Consider the following 16,737-nt stretch of genomic DNA (forward strand, 5'->3'; position numbering starts at 1 on the left):
ATTTCTTCTTTGATCCATTGATTGTTTAGTAGCATGTTGTTTACTTTCCATGTAGATGAAGTTCAAGAACCAACAAAACTGGTCTATGGCAACAGAGGACAGAACAGTAGTTTACTCTGAGCGGAGGGGTGGAAAGCTATTCAGTGGGAAGGAGCATGGGAAAACTTACTGGTGGGATGAAAAGCTCCTTGTCTTTACCTGGGCAGCGAGGACACAAGAATCCTATGCAAAACGGTACCGAGCAATATTCATTTAGGAATTGTGTACTTTACTGCTTATAAATGATACTTCTTTAAAGTCTGTTATCAAAAAACAACAACAATAAATCCATTAAAATGATAGAGTGGAACAGGTGTGTGAAGCTTTGCAAGTCTCGGGGCCCTGGGAGCACATCTAGAGCTCAGTCTAGCCAATGCAGCACAGGAAAGCTGTCCTGCCCGGTGTCATTCCTGCCAGAGGCCTGCTGGGAGCCCTGACGGGGCGCATTCTACCAGCTGTCTCAGCATCCTTCAGCGGCATTGGGGGAACAATCTGTGTCCCATCTCAACCTGGAGGAACTTCCCCAATAGCTCTATCCTGCCCTTCCTTCAAGGTCCCCCCACCAAGCCTCCCTTCCTCTCGGCCACCCTCTCCCCGGGGCCCCCACAGGCCTCTGGTCATCCCAAACTCCTCAGCAACCTGTCTGCTCTGGGAGGGTGGTCTCCAGAGCCATGGCAGGGGTGCGATTTGGGGTCATAGCTGTCTGGGTCCGTCAAAGGTAGACCCCATGCACACACTCTGAGACCGAGAGAGAGAGAGAGAGAGAGAGAGAGAGAGAGAGAGAGTGTTTACTGTTCTGTAGCTTCGGTGCACTCATGTCTCCATTTGTCCTTCCTTAGTTTCACACACTGAACTGAATGAACATACTTATGTTCTCATTTTAATGTCAAGATTATCCGGCTGAATTTTTTACTTCTTTCATAACTTCCCCCAGGACTTGGCATTCAGTGACCATTCAATTTACACCACAGACCGCAGTTCTCACCGGGTGGCCTGGGGACCCTGGGAGTCCAGAGACCCTTCAGGGAGGTGGCCAGTCCCTTCCAACCCCGGGGCCTCCGCCTGCGGGGCGGCCCTGCGTCCCAACGCACCCCGCCCGGCCCCACATAGACTCTGACCCGACCCAGACCTCCACCACCGCCCCGCCCCGCGCACAGCCCTCTTACCCAGTCTCCGCCTGCGGTCTCTGCGCACCAGGAGCCGTCTGCGCCCCTGTGCCCGCGCCATCCCGGCCCAGGCCGCGCACGTGGCGGGCTCCATAGCGCCTCCTGCGGTTCCAGGTGGCACGTGGGATCTGCGCGCCTGTGGCCGCTGGTGGGCCCAGCGACGCCGCCTTACAGCCCTCTCCGACATCGCAGACCCCACTGTGGCGGTGGGGTCTTGGCCCCCCCACCCCCATGTGTCCAGTGGGGGGTCCACCACCACCCTCCTGTCACTCCCCATACTCTGCAGGTCCCTTTGGGTGCATCGCCGCCTTTCCTGCTGCGGAGATCCCACGGAGGCACCCTCCCAAGGCGCCTGCCCAGAGCCCTCAGACTGCCCCCCACATTGTGCCCGCGCCCCCGCCCCCCCGCCGCCGCCGCTTTCCTGGGGTTCTGGCTGCTGAAACTGCACAACCCAACGACACTCCATGAGAGCCCCTCAGGGAAGCTCCCGAGGCTGGGAAGTACATGTAAAAAGGCCCACGTGGGGCTGGCTGTAGTGGGAGCTGTCCCCCAGGAGGCCCCATTGGTGCCATGGCTGTCCACTGGCTCCGCCCCCCACCACCCCCTCTCCAGCAGCTTCCGCTTCCTTCACGTCGGGGCTTAGCTCCTGCACTGCCATCCTCAGCCCTTTCATAATCATGTCTCATTAAAAATAAATACAGGAAATGTTTGAGGAGCCTCAGTTCAAGTGCCTTCGAGTTAGTTTCCAGATTTAAATGTTTCTGAGAAAATGCTCCCCAGTTACTTCTGATCCATGCCCCCACACCCAGGATCTCCGTGTGTTTGTTGTAAGTGGGGTTCATGACTTCTTGGCATGCCAGGGGCACCTGGCCTGTGGGTTTCTGGAAGGCAGGGCCTGCGGGGGGTAGGGCTTCAACATACAACTCTGGGGTGTGGCGCTCAAGCACTCGGTCTATAAGGGCAGTGCTGATAGAAGCCGAGGGTCACGACCTTCTGAGAGTTAGAAGGAGGCTTCTTATGGGGAGTCTGCTCTCCACATTCTCAACCTGCAGACGAGGAGGCCGAGAATCCCAGGTTAAGTGACTTGTCCGTGGGGATGTTTCCACACCCATGTGTGATGTACAAATCTTATCTCTTCGGAGGCCTGATCTTCAAAGGCCTCCAACTGTATTAACTGAGAGTAATAATAAACTGGCATTTTTGGAACACTTGCTACATAAAACAATGCTCTTGGCTCCTATCAGTAATTGTCATTCAAGTTCAGGCAACAAGGGTCAGGAAAAGGGGGTTGATGCTCTGAAAATTAATAAAGAAAACCTCAATTAAAGTTGGAGCACTTGGAGGGGGAGCTCTCATGCTCTACCACTCATCCTCAAATACCCCAAAGAGGAAAAGACAAACCTTGCATCTCCAATAGGAAGATATTTTCTATTTGACTACCCTAGCAGGAGGAAGGAAGATTTTCTCCTTGCCTGGCAACAGCCCAGCCAATGAGAGATTGTCACAACTCAGGCAATGAAAAGCTGAAACTCCCAGTTTCCTCCAATGAACTCTGTTTGTAACAGGCCCTCCCAACTCCCACTTCCCTCTATAAAAAGAATGATCCTCTTCTTGGTTCTCCAGATTTGCCTATGGTTTTGCCATTAGACCTAATATTCAGAATTACAATTCTTTGCTGGTAAAATAACGATTTTTCTAGGTCAACAATGCCATACCGCCACTGATGCTGGTCATCAAGGCTGACAGCTAAGGGGTGCTTGATCAGCACAGGCTTTGCCTGGAACGAGTGGAAACGTGGTTTCCTGAGAGAAATAAAAACGCTGAACTCATGTTCTTAGCTTGTTCTTGATCTCATCATGCAGAACAGAAGTCAGGATACCTGATGAGGAAGACAGACCAAAACTCCTTGGTCGCACTGCCCGACAACGCCCATGCCAACAAACCTGGCTTATTTGGTTCCTTTACAAAGCCAAACAGTGCTGAGTGGAGTGGAAAATAGTCAAACACACATCTTTTTAGAGATGACAAGAAAAATGGAAAAACCTGTTTAATAAAAATCTCTGCCTTCTTTCTAAAGAGAGAAACAAGAAGTTTTCACTGACTCAAGTCCATCTGTCTATCCAGTATCTTAACGAAGCAGGTGAATGAATGAACAAACATTTACTTCGGACCTGTTACTTCCATGGCTTCACTGTATAATCACAATCCAGGGAGAAGAGAATTTACACCCATTTTACAGATGAAGCAGTTGAGGACCTGAGAAGGCTAGTGAGTCCCCCAGCTGGTAGGACTCAGGATGAGGGCAGCACCTGGCCCTCTTCTTGTGCTCTTCTAGGGCAGTGGTTCTCAACCTTGGCTGCACATTAGAATCACCTGGGAATCTTTTTAAAATCCTGATTTCTGGGCCTCATCCTCCGGAAATTCTGTTTCTTTGTTATGGGGTGGGGGGTGGGGGTGGGGCACAACATTAGTAACAAAGAAACAGAATTTCCGGAGGATGAGGCCCAGAAATCAGGATTTTAAAAAGATTCCCAGGTGATTCTAATGTGCAGCCAAGGTTGAGAACCACTGTTCTAGGGGCATTTGCAACACTGTATTATAATGACCTGTACCCATTCTATCCCACCCATGAGCCTGGGCATTACTAGTAGGCATGAACTCTCTACGACTTGTTTATCCAGCAACTAAAATGACACTTGGCACATAGCAAATTGTCAATGCATGTCGAATGAATGAATGAAGAAACAAATAAACTCGATGGAAAGCAGCAGAAGAAAGGAAAGACATTATTTGATTTGAATTTACAAATTCTAGGTTCTAATCCGAGCTCTGCCATTTTCCTAGCTAGTCCACTAATCCTTCTGGCCCTTAGTCTTCTCACCTGTAACATCACACGATGGTGATGGTTGTTATTAACCTCCACAGTTTCCATAAAGATGAAATAAAAACTCTCCTGCAGTCGCTGAGGTGTTGGAAGCCAATAATGACCAATGTCATGTGGAATGGGGCTCCTGGAAGGGGAGAAGGAAAGAACCCCAGCTAGCAATTCTTTGCACCAGGGCGGAGGCAGGACCCCCCCCTCCCCCAGCCACACACACACACACAAAACACCATACACACACACACACACACAGAGGGGCCCTCAGATTCCCAGGTCCTGACAGAGCAGAACCACAGAAAGTAAGTGGTGTCTCTTCTGGCTACTCCACACACACCCGTCGGCCAGTGTGAGCAAAAATGTGTGCTGTGCAATTATGGGCAACGTAACAAGTCCTTAAATACGAACCCTCTTCCTCCGCCATGGTTTTCACATTTTCAGACGATGCTGGTGGGGGCTGCTGGCTCTCAGCGGGAGTGCACATTCGAATCCCAGTTTGCGCCTGAAAGTACAGAATCAAGGCCTCACCCCAACATTCCAATGCCATGGTCTAGGAGGGACCCTCGGAACTGATCTTTTAAGAACTCCAGGTAACTCTAATGTACAGACAGAATTGGATGCTACTGAGTTAGGATGTAGGGTTTTTAACCTGGACATGTGGTAGGATGCTTAGCATTGTTCCTGTTCTCTGTCCCCTACACAGCCAACGACAACTCCCCTGGCTTATTGTGTTCCTTTATGAAGCGAACACAATTGTGACACCAAAAACTGTGTCTCTGGGAGGCGCAGCTGCTCCCAGCTGAGAACCGCTGGGTCTGATGATGAGGATGGGAGGAGAGAGGCCAGGGCGGCATTTGGTCCTCAACGGGCAGTCACAGGACCTGCAGCCCCCGGGATCCTATTAGGACTGCAGACCCCGCCCCCACCCCGAGTGGGTGCTCCTGTTCACAGGATGCCTGTCATTCCTGTGCCAGTTTGAGAGCACTGCCCGGCCGCCAGTGTTTTCTTTCCCTGGAAACACTTATCAACCGAGTTAGGTGCTTAAATAGCCCTTTACCATCTGCTCCAAGACGACATGAGATCAGAGCCACCAGGTGTCGAGGCAGGAGGCATCTGGAAGTCATCTGTGGCGGGCTGGTCCCTTGTAGGACAGCTCATGAGGGCAAGTGGCAGGGAGGACAGGTGAGAGGTACCTGAGGTAGGGACACCCGAATGAGGGGACCTGAATGACTGTCCTAACCAGGAAACCGGGCGAGGGAGCCGCTGCTGTCCCAGGGACAAGCTGTTCCCCCTGCCCCTGCCTCGTGGACACCTTGAAATGACAGTCATGCCGAGCCACAGCTTCCTGCTGCCTGAGCAGGGGCCTGTCCCCCGACGGGGCAAGGGCGAGTGGGAAGCCTGGGCGGGACGGAAGTGGCCTGGCCGAGCCACCAGGGCAGCGCCTGTGGGCACACCCTCTGCAGGGTTGGCAGGGAACAGAGAGCAGACCTGCTATCGGCACCCCACTGTCTCCTGGGAGAACCAGGCCTGGGGTTGCCTCTGACCTCGTTGGGACATCTGTGCAGGTGAGGGCTGGCTGGACCAGATGTCAAGGTCAACTCTGAAGGGCAGGGGAGGCCACAGAAGGACAGCCTGTGTGTATGTGTGTGTGTGTGTGTGTGTGTGGACTATTATAGAAATGGGCCACAGTGATGGGAGGGAGCCCTGTGATATTTATCAAAACTAGCACTCCCCTCTCATCACCCTCTCCTTATTCCCACCTGTTGCCCCTCCTCCCTAGCACTGAGCCTCGCCTGGCATTAATTTAGGCATTTTCTTGTTCTCTAGTATCTGGAGTGCAGCCCTGTCTCGATAGACTAGGTTCCATGAGGACAGGGTCTCTGACTAGTTCACAGCGGAATCCCAGGGCCTTGGCAGGACCTGGCTCACGGTCAGCACTCTCTAAATATTTGTCCAATGACTGGATAAATGAATGAGCAAACAGATAAGCTCCAGGGTGTTTTATTTGAAGGGTGTGCTCTCGAGAGGCAGAGCCCTCCAGGTCCCTTTATAAATATCTTATTTTATTGATTTCAGAGAGGAAGGGAGAGGGAGAGAGATAGAAACATCAATGATGAGATTCATTGATCAGCTGCCTCCTGCACATCTCACACTGGGGGATCGAGCCTGCAACCCGGGCAGGTGCCCTGACCGAGAATCAAACTGTGACCTCCTGGTTCATAAGTCAAAGCTCAACCACTGAGCCACACTGGCCAGGCATGTTGAGTTCATTTTAAAGGGCGTGAGAAACAGAGGCCTTATTGATCATGGAAGCGAGGCTGACCATCAGGAATCATGAAGAAACCACCAGGCCACTCCATGCACAACCCAGGCCCATGGCCTTCTTCCTCCTGGACGGTTAGGACCGTTCAAGGCGCTGCTCGCGCTAGGCACATGGACGGTGGGTGGGAGGGGAGCCTGGCAGGGGCAGGGAGGCCAGGTGATTCCTGGGGAGGGTCACAGCAGCTCTCCACGAATGAAACCAACGTGCTCTTACGAAATGCACAGCACACAAGCGGATCTCAACACACACGTCTAGCATTTTACTGCCTGGAGTGTGAAAATGTCTTAATGAGACTATAAAAAGCTTAGACAAATAGAGAAAAGCAGCCGTCCATTCGCTGATCCAGAAAAGAGTTACCGCCCGCCTCTGTATGAGGGGCACCACATCTGCCAATTCAACTAAATGTCCATCAAAAAATCCCACCACCGCCAGAACAGGTTTGGCTCAGTGGATAGAGCATCAGCCTGCGGACTGAAAGGTCCCAGGTTCGATTCCGGTCAAGGGCATGTACCTGGGTTGCGGGCACATCCCCAGTAGGGAGTGTGCAGGAGGCAGCTGATCGATGTTTCTCTCTCATCGATGTTTCTAACTCTCTATCTCTCTCCCTTCCTTTCTGTAAAAAATCAATAATAAAAAAAAAAAATCCCACCACCATTCCCAGAAGCTGATCCCTAAACACTACAGTGGACCAACTTTTAACGCAGCATGCACATTGCGGTAGGTTTGTAAGTGACCCAGAGGAGAGTTACAGCACAGGGAGGATGTGCTTCTAGCAGATACTAGTCCACTTTATATAAGGGACGTCCCTGGACTTCGGTGTCCAAGGCAGGTCCTGGGACTAAGGCCCTGTGGATGCCGGAGGATGACTGCAGGATCATCCTCCCTGAGCCAGACATGGTGCGGGATTCTGCTGGAGCTGTGGTGACCACACCCACTGCCTGCTTCCTACCGTCAGGCTGGGACTCAGGCTGAGCTAATCAACATCATCAGTGGGGATGCTTGGTTCTCATCCATCTCAGAAGGACCTGGAGGGTTGCCATGGGGAGGGGAGGCTGGGCTGGGGCCTGAAGGCTGAGAGGTAGTAACCAGGTAGGGCGTTTAGTGAAGGTGGGGTGGGCGAGAGGGTGTAACCTAGACCTTGCTACTTAATGGCGGGGCCATGGACCAGCAGCATCACTGGGGGCTTGTCGGAAGGGCCCTGCCCCAGACCTACAGAATCAGAATGCACATTTGAACAAGATCCGGTGGTGATTAATTTGTGTGTTAAAGCAGAAGAAGCCCAACCTAGGGAAGGAAGAGAGAGAGAGAGAGAGAGAGAGAGACAGAGAGAGAGAAAGAGAGAGAGAAAGAGAGAGAAAGAGAGAGAGAGAGAGAGCGCGAGCGAGCAAACCATTGCTCTAGGTCCAGCTCCCTTTCTTCTGCGTGAAGTCAGCAAGACTGGAATGCAGGTTTCCGGACACCCGGTAAGCATTTTCTCTTTCCCGTGCCTGCAGAGACCATTACGTTTCAAGTAATTGAAATGCAGTCAATAAACAGGATATTGACTCAGAGACTCAGAGCAGAGAACCGGCTCTCCTTTCAGTGTCTGGCCTTCTGGGTCATGGGTGGGGATGTGTACTTGCATGTTTCCTCCTCACAGATGCAGAGGTCAGCTCACCAATTAAAACACTAATGCTCTTGCCCTGGCCAGCGTGGCTCCGTGGGTTGGGCGTTGTCCCAGGCACCAAAAGGTTGCTGGTTAGATTCCTGGTCAGGCATGTGCTGGGGTTTCCGGGCTCAATCCCCAGTAGGGGGCGTGCAGGAGGCAGCAGATGCATGTTTCACTCTCACATTGATGTTTCTCTCTCTCTCTCTCTCTCTCTCTCCCTCTCCCTCTCTCTAAAAAATCAATAGAAATATTAAAACAAAACAAACATTGATGCTCTTAAGGCAGAGCAAACTTGAAACCCCAAGTGAAAAGGGGGCAAGAAATGAAGCCCGCCCATAAAATGCATGCTGCACAGGAAAAGGAAATCTTACCACATTCCTACCAGCCAGGTGACCCGTCTCGCCCCCTGCTGTGCGGAGTGTGAACTTGGATATCATCGCAGGACAAGCAGCCAAGCTCACTGAGCTCGCAGACCCCCTGTTCCCTATGACCCAGGGATGCCGTCTGCTCCGGCCATTAAGGGAGTGGCCAGGAAGGTCCAAGGAAGAAGTGAAAGTGCAGAGATAACATCTGAGCGTTTCCTCACCTTATCACTGTTCCAGGATCAAAACGCTAACTGGCTGCTGGGGTGGTTGCGGGGGATGGGGCTCGGCCGTCCTCCCTGCAGCAGGGCTCAGAACTGGCTGGTGGGAACTGGTGCTGGAGGAATCTGCGGCCTCCACACTTCACACACTCGGGCCACATCCAGGGAGCAGGGCAGACTCAGCCAGCCCGAAGCAGCCGGCACCACCGGCCTGAGTCTGGTCGTCTGGAGGTTGTTGTGCACCAGTTGTGCACCAGTTATTGCATAATCTGCTGGCGGGTCCTGCTTCCAGGTACGGCTGGAATGCAGGCTCCTGAGAGACTGAGTGGCAGGCGTGTCCCGGGAGAGGTGGGCTGGGGTCACACTGGCTGGCCCTGAGGGCCTGCATTGGGATTTTTCTCTGCAGTGAGCCAAGGGAAGGGTGGGGGGGGGGGGGGCACCACTCACAGAGAAGGGGGTTCCAGGTGGGAGAGGCAAAGGGCAAGAAAACCAACTGAGAGTCCAGAAGACACACCTTTAGAACTACCCTAGTAAGGGGGAGCTCTGAGCCCTTCAGGAAGTAGAACGGAAAGGATTAAGGAGCAGGCCAGTGTGAAGAGTGGAGGGGAGTGGAGAGTGACTCAGGGTTCCTGCCCGGCTGGGGGTGGGTGCAGTGCCGCCCATCATGACAGAGAATGAGAACCTAACAGGAGGAGGTCTGAGGAACAGAAAGAAAATCCTGGGCAGCGTTTTAAAATTCACTTTTTACAGGATTTTCTGATAGTAAAAATATAATCTACGGGGTGGGGCCAAGGTAGGTTTGCAGTTGGTATGGAAAATAATGCAATAATTAATAAATCCTATCTAATAAAAGAGAAACATGGTAATTAGCCGTACGGCCGCTACCCTTCCCATTGGCTAATCAGTGAGATATGCAAATTAACTGCCAACCAAGATGGCGGCCGGCAGCCAGGCAGCTGACGTGAACAGGGAGGCTTGCTTGCTTCAGTGATGGAGGAAGCCAAGCTTCCCCGCCTGCCTTGCTGGCCTCTCAGCTGCACTCTAAGCAACATTGTAACAAATATAGAAGCTAAACAAAACCCCGGGCTTCAGCCAGCAGGACCGCAACATTATTTCAAATACAGAAGGTAAATAAAGGCCAGAAACCTGCTTTCAGCAGCAGAGGTCTCATAGCTGGAGCCGAGCCTCAGAGCTAAAGCTGGCCCAGAATAAAAAAAAAGGAAAAAAGGACAGGTTGGGAGCTTCAGTCACCTGCCAGCCTGAAAATGGCCCTCAGCCCCTCACCCAGGCTGGCCAGGCACCCCAGTGGGGACCCCCACCCTAAAGGGGGTGTGACCAGATGCAAACAGCCATCATCCCTTCACCCAGGCTGGCCAGGCACCCAAGCAGGACCCCCACCCTGAAGGGGGTGTGACCAGATGCAAACAGTCATCATCCCCTCACCCAGGCTGGCCAGGCACCTAAGCGGGACCCCCACCATTCGTGACAGGGGGGAGCTCCTCAACCCGCTGATCGGCCCTGCTCTGTGCGTGACAGGCGGAAGCTCCCCAACCCCCTGATCGCCCTGCGGCTCTGTGTGTGACAGGGTGTGGTGCCCCAACGCCCCCCCCCCCCATCTTCCCTGCCCTGAGTGTTACAGTGGTGGCACCCCAACCCCCTGATCCGCCCTGCTCTGTGAGTGACAGGGGGGAGCTCCTCAACCCCCTGATCGGCCCTGCTCTGTGTGTGACAGGGGGGAGCTCCCCAAACTCCTGATAGGCCCTGCTCTGTGCGTGACAGGGGGGAGCTCCCCAACCCCGTGATGGGCCCTGCTCTGTGCATGATAGGGGGCAGCGCCCCAACCCCCTGATCGGTCCTGCTCTGTGCGTGATAGGGGGTGGCGCTGCAACCTCCCTATCCACCCTGCCTTGAATGTGACAGGGGGCGGTGCCCCAACCCCCCAATCGGCCCTACCCTGAGCGCGACTAGGGTTGGCATCGCAACCTCCCGATCCGCCCTGCTCTGTGCATGACAGGGGGCAGCGCCCCAACTCCCCAATCCGCCCTGCTCTGAGCCCGACCAGGGGCTGCACCTAGGGATTGGGCCTGCCCTCTGCCACCCGGGAGCAGGCCTAAGCCAGCAGGTCATTAACTCCCGAGCGGTCCCAGACTTCGAGAGGGCACAGGCCGGGCTGAGAGACCCCCTCTCCCCCCCTGAGTGCACAAATTTCTGTGCACCGGGCCTCTAGTGATAATATAAGAATGAACCCTGTGTTTTGTGTACTTACAACTGTAAACTTACTTTTGCCCCACCCTGTATTTAGGAAATACAGAATTTTTAAAAGAATATTTAAAATCACCTGTAATTCTGTTGGAGAGAGCGGCTTCAGTCTCTCTTTCTGTACATGTGGGCCTGTGTATGTTTGTGTGGGCATGTGTATGTGTGTGTGTGTGTGCGTGCATGTGTATGTGTGTGCATGTGTGAGAGTCCATGTGTATGTGTGCGTGTATGTATTTGTGGGTGTGTGTATGTGTGTGGGCATGTGTGTGGGGCATATGTGTGTATGTATAGAAGCATGTGTGTATGTATAGAGGTATGTGTGTGTATATGTAGGCATGTATGTGGGCATGTGTATATGTGGGTAGGTGTATGTGTATATGTGAGTACGGGTATGTGTATGTGTGTATATATGGGTGTGCATTTAAAATTGTTGATCTCACTGCATAGAGAGTTTGTTATTTTCCTCTTGATATAATATAATATAATCATTTCCTGATCTTTAAATTATTAAAACACTAGAGGCCTGTTGCATGAAGATTCGTGCAATAGGCCTTCCTTCCCCTGGCTGCCGGCACCCGTTTTCCTCCGGCACCCAGGACCCAGGCCTTCGCTCCAGCCGGCGCCGCCTCCAAGCCTTCACTGCTCCGGCCAGAGCTGCCTTCAGTCTTCACTCCGCCGCTTCTCGCCTACGTATGCAAATTAACCGCCATGTTTGTTGGCGGTTAATTTGCATATCTTGCTGGTTAGCCCATGGAAGGTGTAGCAAAGGTACGGTCAATTACCATGTTTGTCTATTATTAGATAGAATATTTTACATGGCTGCGGAGGACTCTACCCTGTGGGTGCTTCTTTCCTGTGGAACAGTTAGATCACTTTCCTTCCACATTGAACAGCACAGCAATGAATATGTTTAATAAACCTTTATGTTTCAATAAAAAAGTTTTAAAATATTCAAATAACCTAACTGAGACATTTCTGTAGTAAAAAACCCAAAACAACAAACCCTTAAACTGATGTTTAAATACATACGATAAAAATCGAAGGCCAAACTTCCAGTATGAACACGGAGCTCAGCAACTTCCTCCTTCTTCTCTTGGAAATCACAGAAGAGAAACAAGGAAAACGAAACAAAACAAATGAATCACAAGCCACAAAGCCTGCACTTTTAGTGAAAGTAGGAGGGAGAGATGAGATGCAGACTGCCCTGACTATGCGGAAACTGCCAGAAGCAGCGGAGAGAAGCGGGCAGAGGCAAAGGCCAGCAAGGGGCCTTGGGTCCCCCAGCTGCCAATCTCAGGAGACACCAGAAAACATTCTGTTTCCTGAGCAGAGGCTCCTCCTGCAGTCAGCCTGGCTCCCTCTCTCCAGCAAGAGGCAGGGAAGGAGGGTGAGCAGGGCCCAGGGCACCTCGCAGGGGCTCAGGAGAGAGGGCTGTGAAATGATGCACACACACGTTCCCCGTGTCCAGAACACAGTCCTCTTGCTCAGAGAACGGGAAATATGACTGTTGCGAACCTGGGAGGTCAGGTGGAGCCTATTTCCTTGCTCCATCGGAACCGCCTGCAGACAGCTGGCCCACAATTCCACAGTGAGTGTGAGAGAGATTGGAAAAAGGATCTCAAGCAGAACTGATGAGTAAATGCTCTTTAAAAAATGTAGGAAAGAGCAGCAAAACTTACCATTGAATGAAGGCATCAGAGAAAGGTCTTCAGAGAGCAAGAGAAAAACATGCATTTAATCACAAATTTAAAACACACACATAAGATGGAACTGCCATTGGACCCAGTGATCCCACTTCTAGGCATATTTCCTAAGAAGCCAGAAACACCAGTCAGAAAGGACACATGCACCCCTTTGTTCATAAAGCGCAACTTACAACAGCTAACATCTGAAACAGCCCAAGTGCCCATCAGTAGAAAATGGATAAAAAAGTTGTGGTACATTTACACAATGGAATATTATGCACCTGTAAAAAAGGATCTCTTACCCTTTGAGGAAGCATGGATGGACCTGGAGAGTATTATGCTAAGCAAAATAAGCCAGTCAGAGAAAGACAAGTACCATATGATCTCACTTATATGTGGAACCTAATGAACAAAATAAACTGATAGACAAAATGGACCTAGAGACACTGAAGCATGTAACAGAGGGAAGGGGGAGGGACAAGATCAACCAAAGAACTTACACGCATACATTCATAGCCCGTGGACACAGACAATAGTGGGGTGAAGGCCTGGGGAGGGGCTGTGAATGGAGAGAGGTGTCAATGGGGGAACAAGGGGGACACCTGTAATACTTTCAACAATAAAGATAAATTATAAATAAAAACCAAAACATTTTGGATCCATTTTTTCAACAGAGGCCCATAATGAAGAAAAACAAAAATTGGGGGAAGATACCAAAGTAACAGGAGATGAAATTCAAGCTGACCAAATTCCAGAGAGACAGAAAGAAAAAAAAAAAGACAAAGTCATGAGAAGCCCTAGAGAGCATAGATCTTGTGAAAACATAGAAAGGAATACAGTAGATAGAAATGAGGCAAGTGAAAAAATGTATGAAAATAAAGAAATATGCTTGAAATACTATAAAATGACAGACATAGAAGATAAGCAAAGCAGATCTAACATATGTAAAATTCAAGTCCACATAAGAAGAGGGAGAGGCTCTAGCAATAGAAGAGAAGAAATATTGAACTTTCCTGCGCCAGGAAAGTTGATTCCAAATGGATAGCATGAGCCTTCTCTCCTAGGCTTTAAAGATAAGAAAAGTATATTCTGGGCAGCTAGAAAAAAAAATGTCAAGTCACTTAAAATAAGAGGAGCCCGTAGAGCTGATCTCAGTTTCCCCCAAAGCAATGTTTAAATCAGAAGGTAGGGATGCCATACAACTTCCAGGACGAACACGGAAGAAAGGAAACCCAGAACAAGGCTTTTATATCCAGCCAAAGCTTCCTTTATATATAAAGGATGCAGGTGTGTTTTTTTTTCTTTTGTTAATCCCCACTCAAGGATATTTTCCCATTGATTTTTAGAGAGAGTGAAAGAGAGCGAGAAAGACAGAGAGACACATCGATGTGAGAGAACCACATCAATTGGTTGCCTCCTCCATGTCCCTCTACCAGGCCGGGGCCAGGGAGGAACCTGCAACCAGGGTACGTGCCCTTGACTGGAATCAAACCCGGGACCCTTTGGTCTGCAGGCTGCCAACACTTTATCTGCCAGGGTTCTTGTCCCTGCATCAAGAAGGGTTCAGGAAATCTGGAGAAGGCTGTGCATAGATGAAATAGGAGTCCAGAGACGAAATATAATTTTGAAAGGCATTTGGGGGTCAGAGGAGCCTAGTTTATAGGAAACTAAGATCTCCTGTCTCAGGACCCCATGCTTTTTATTGACACAATTTGTCCTGAGATGAGGCAGAGATATACACTTCAAAGGGTCAGGGTTTCATACAGAGTCCATTGTCAGAATGGGGAGAGTTAGCCTACGGCTGTTCAGGTGTTTGGCCAGTAGGAGGCAATAACATGTAGATTAAGATGCCCTGAGCTGTCTGGCAGCAAGCAATCAATTTAATGCATCCTTTTCTGGTTTGGGGAAATGCCATCAGCCATTCCCAGATGCAGCCCTGCTGTCATGCTGGAATTGGCTTCCGGCATTATCCACTGAACCAAACTGGCTAGGGCGTGGCTTCACGTAGTTTTAACAACAAGGACTCAAACTGTTAGAAGTCCTTTTTGAGGAGACTCCTGGAAGGACTCTATCCAATCCAGATGCAATTGGGGAAACTGGCAAAAATATAATGCTGAACACCCAGGGGTAAAGAAATATTTTTAGTAGCAATGTGTACCTGCTAGGGCTGTTCTGAGGAGAAATGTCGTCATATACCTAATATGCATAGCTAAAATTTGCTGTTTAATAAATGTTAGCTCCCATCCTTCTATATTTGTTACACATATTTTCTCCATTATTTCCCCCTGTAGCATTTTGACTGCAGCATACACCATTCTCAATTTTAAAAGTAATTTTCCTTTCAATTTCCAATGAGAAACCTTATGAAGACAGTAGCATAATGGTTGAGGTCAGATAAGCTGTTTATGGACCTGGACTTTGCCACCCACGGGGAGAACCTGGAGACTTCATGGCACCTCCGTGACTCAGCTTCCTTCCCTGCGGGACAGCGGGGTAGACAGGCCAGGGCTGGACATGTGTAGTGTGGATTACCTCCAAGATTTACTAGACATCTAGCCAGCATGTTTGCAGATCTGTATTTAAAAGAATGGAGGACTGGGCAGCTTTAACTAGCTGATGGGGTGTAGTTTAATGACATGCACACACTTGGTAAAAGCTGCCTTTAAAAGCCACACAGAATGGGGAAAAAAACAATAGCACAAACTTCCCGCCACAAAGTTTCACAACAGCACCACCTAGTGATAAACACACAAAATCACACCTGCAATGCCACCCGCAACTTAAAAGATGGCAAAATACAACAATCCGGCAAAAAAAAAAAAAAAAAAAAAAAAAAAAAAGAAAGAAAGTGAAAACTCACATCAAATGATCCCCTTCATTATTAGAAAGCAGATTTCCTATTCTGTTTCTCCAGTAACTATTGCTTCACCTCCTAATGGTTTGAAATGTCTTTTTTTTTTCATCTTGTCTGGGTATCGTCAAAGTGTCCAGTCATCAAAATAAACCTATTTCTCAAGGATTGGTTAGATCACAGCTTATGGACGGTGTCCATCTCCATTAATCAAGTATTTCTGACTCGCCCGACTCGGTGCAGACCCCTCCAGAGTGACCCACTAGGGGGACCCTTCCGCTCCGGAAGGTGAGGGCCAGCACCGTGAGGGCCAGCACCGGGGTGAGAGTGGGTGCAGACCAGATGTGCTTTGGGGGGGGGCGGGAGCGGGTGCACTCTCACAGCACACACTTGTCTTGGCTGTTTTGCTGGGCATGCGACTAGGAGCGGGTTTCTTGTCTAGAATTTGGAGAACACCATGTCCCTGCAGAGGGTTGTGTGTGGGGGGGGCGGGGGAGGAGGCGGGGAGCACAGGTGCCCCCCGAGCGGCCACATTCAGTCTCAGCGCTGGGCTGACTGCCCCGTCCCATCTTACGACACTAACCGTGCTTACTCGGTGTCTTTTCCACAGGCGCTCTCTCTCCACTCCCAGGATGGTTCTCACACTCCAGCTACTTTATTTCCCTCCCATTTTCAGTATACTCTACACCAGTGGTTCTCAACCTTCCTAATGCCTTGCGCGCGTGACCCTTTCATACAGTTCCTCATGTTGTGGTGACCCCCAACCATAAAATTATTTTTGTTGCTACTTCATAACTGTAATGTTGCTACTGTTATGAATCGTCATGTAAATATCTGATATGCAGGATGTATTTTCATTGTGACAAATTGAACATAATTAAAGCATAGTGATTAATCACAAAAACAATATGTAATTATATGTGTGTTTTCCGATGGTCTTAGGCGACCCCTATGAAAGGGTTGTTCGACCCCGAAAGGGGTCGCGACCCACAGGTTGAGAACCACTGCTCTACACCTTAAGGATCGAGCCTGGACCTCCCTCCATTTGATTTCATCTCTGCTCCTTCCTGGGAACCTACATCCAGTCGTGGAGGTGCGGGGACCATGACGCATCACCCACGGTCCCTTCAGAACCACGGCTTGAACTAGGTATTAAAAAAAAAAAAATTCCAAGCCCAACGTGTTGGAAGTATTATTTATTCAAACAAACCAAAGTCTTTTATCTCCTTTTCAATGGTTTACCCTTAAACTGGTGGGACATACAAGGACAAAAACACAATCACTTTAGAAAACTCGCTTTGAAGC

At 50.1% G+C, this 16,737-nt stretch overlaps 1 long non-coding RNA gene across 1 annotated transcript; it reads right to left on the reverse strand.

Annotated features, from left to right (window-relative positions):
- Positions 1 to 3,904: 3,904 nt before the first annotated feature.
- On the reverse strand, positions 3,905 to 8,693 carry LOC139002336 (uncharacterized). The gene is made up of 3 exons (XR_011470148.1): positions 8,641 to 8,693; positions 4,492 to 4,585; positions 3,905 to 4,216 (listed from the first exon to the last, which is right to left on the reverse strand). It is a non-coding gene; the product is annotated as an uncharacterized lncRNA (long non-coding RNA).
- Between the last annotated feature and the right edge of the window lie 8,044 nt (positions 8,694 to 16,737).

Source organism: Myotis yumanensis, unplaced genomic scaffold (assembly GCF_028538775.1).
Source record: "Myotis yumanensis isolate MYYU_CA2020_CCGP unplaced genomic scaffold, mMyoYum1.0.hap1 SCAF_2, whole genome shotgun sequence".
Classification (NCBI taxonomy): domain Eukaryota; kingdom Metazoa; phylum Chordata; class Mammalia; order Chiroptera; family Vespertilionidae; genus Myotis; species Myotis yumanensis.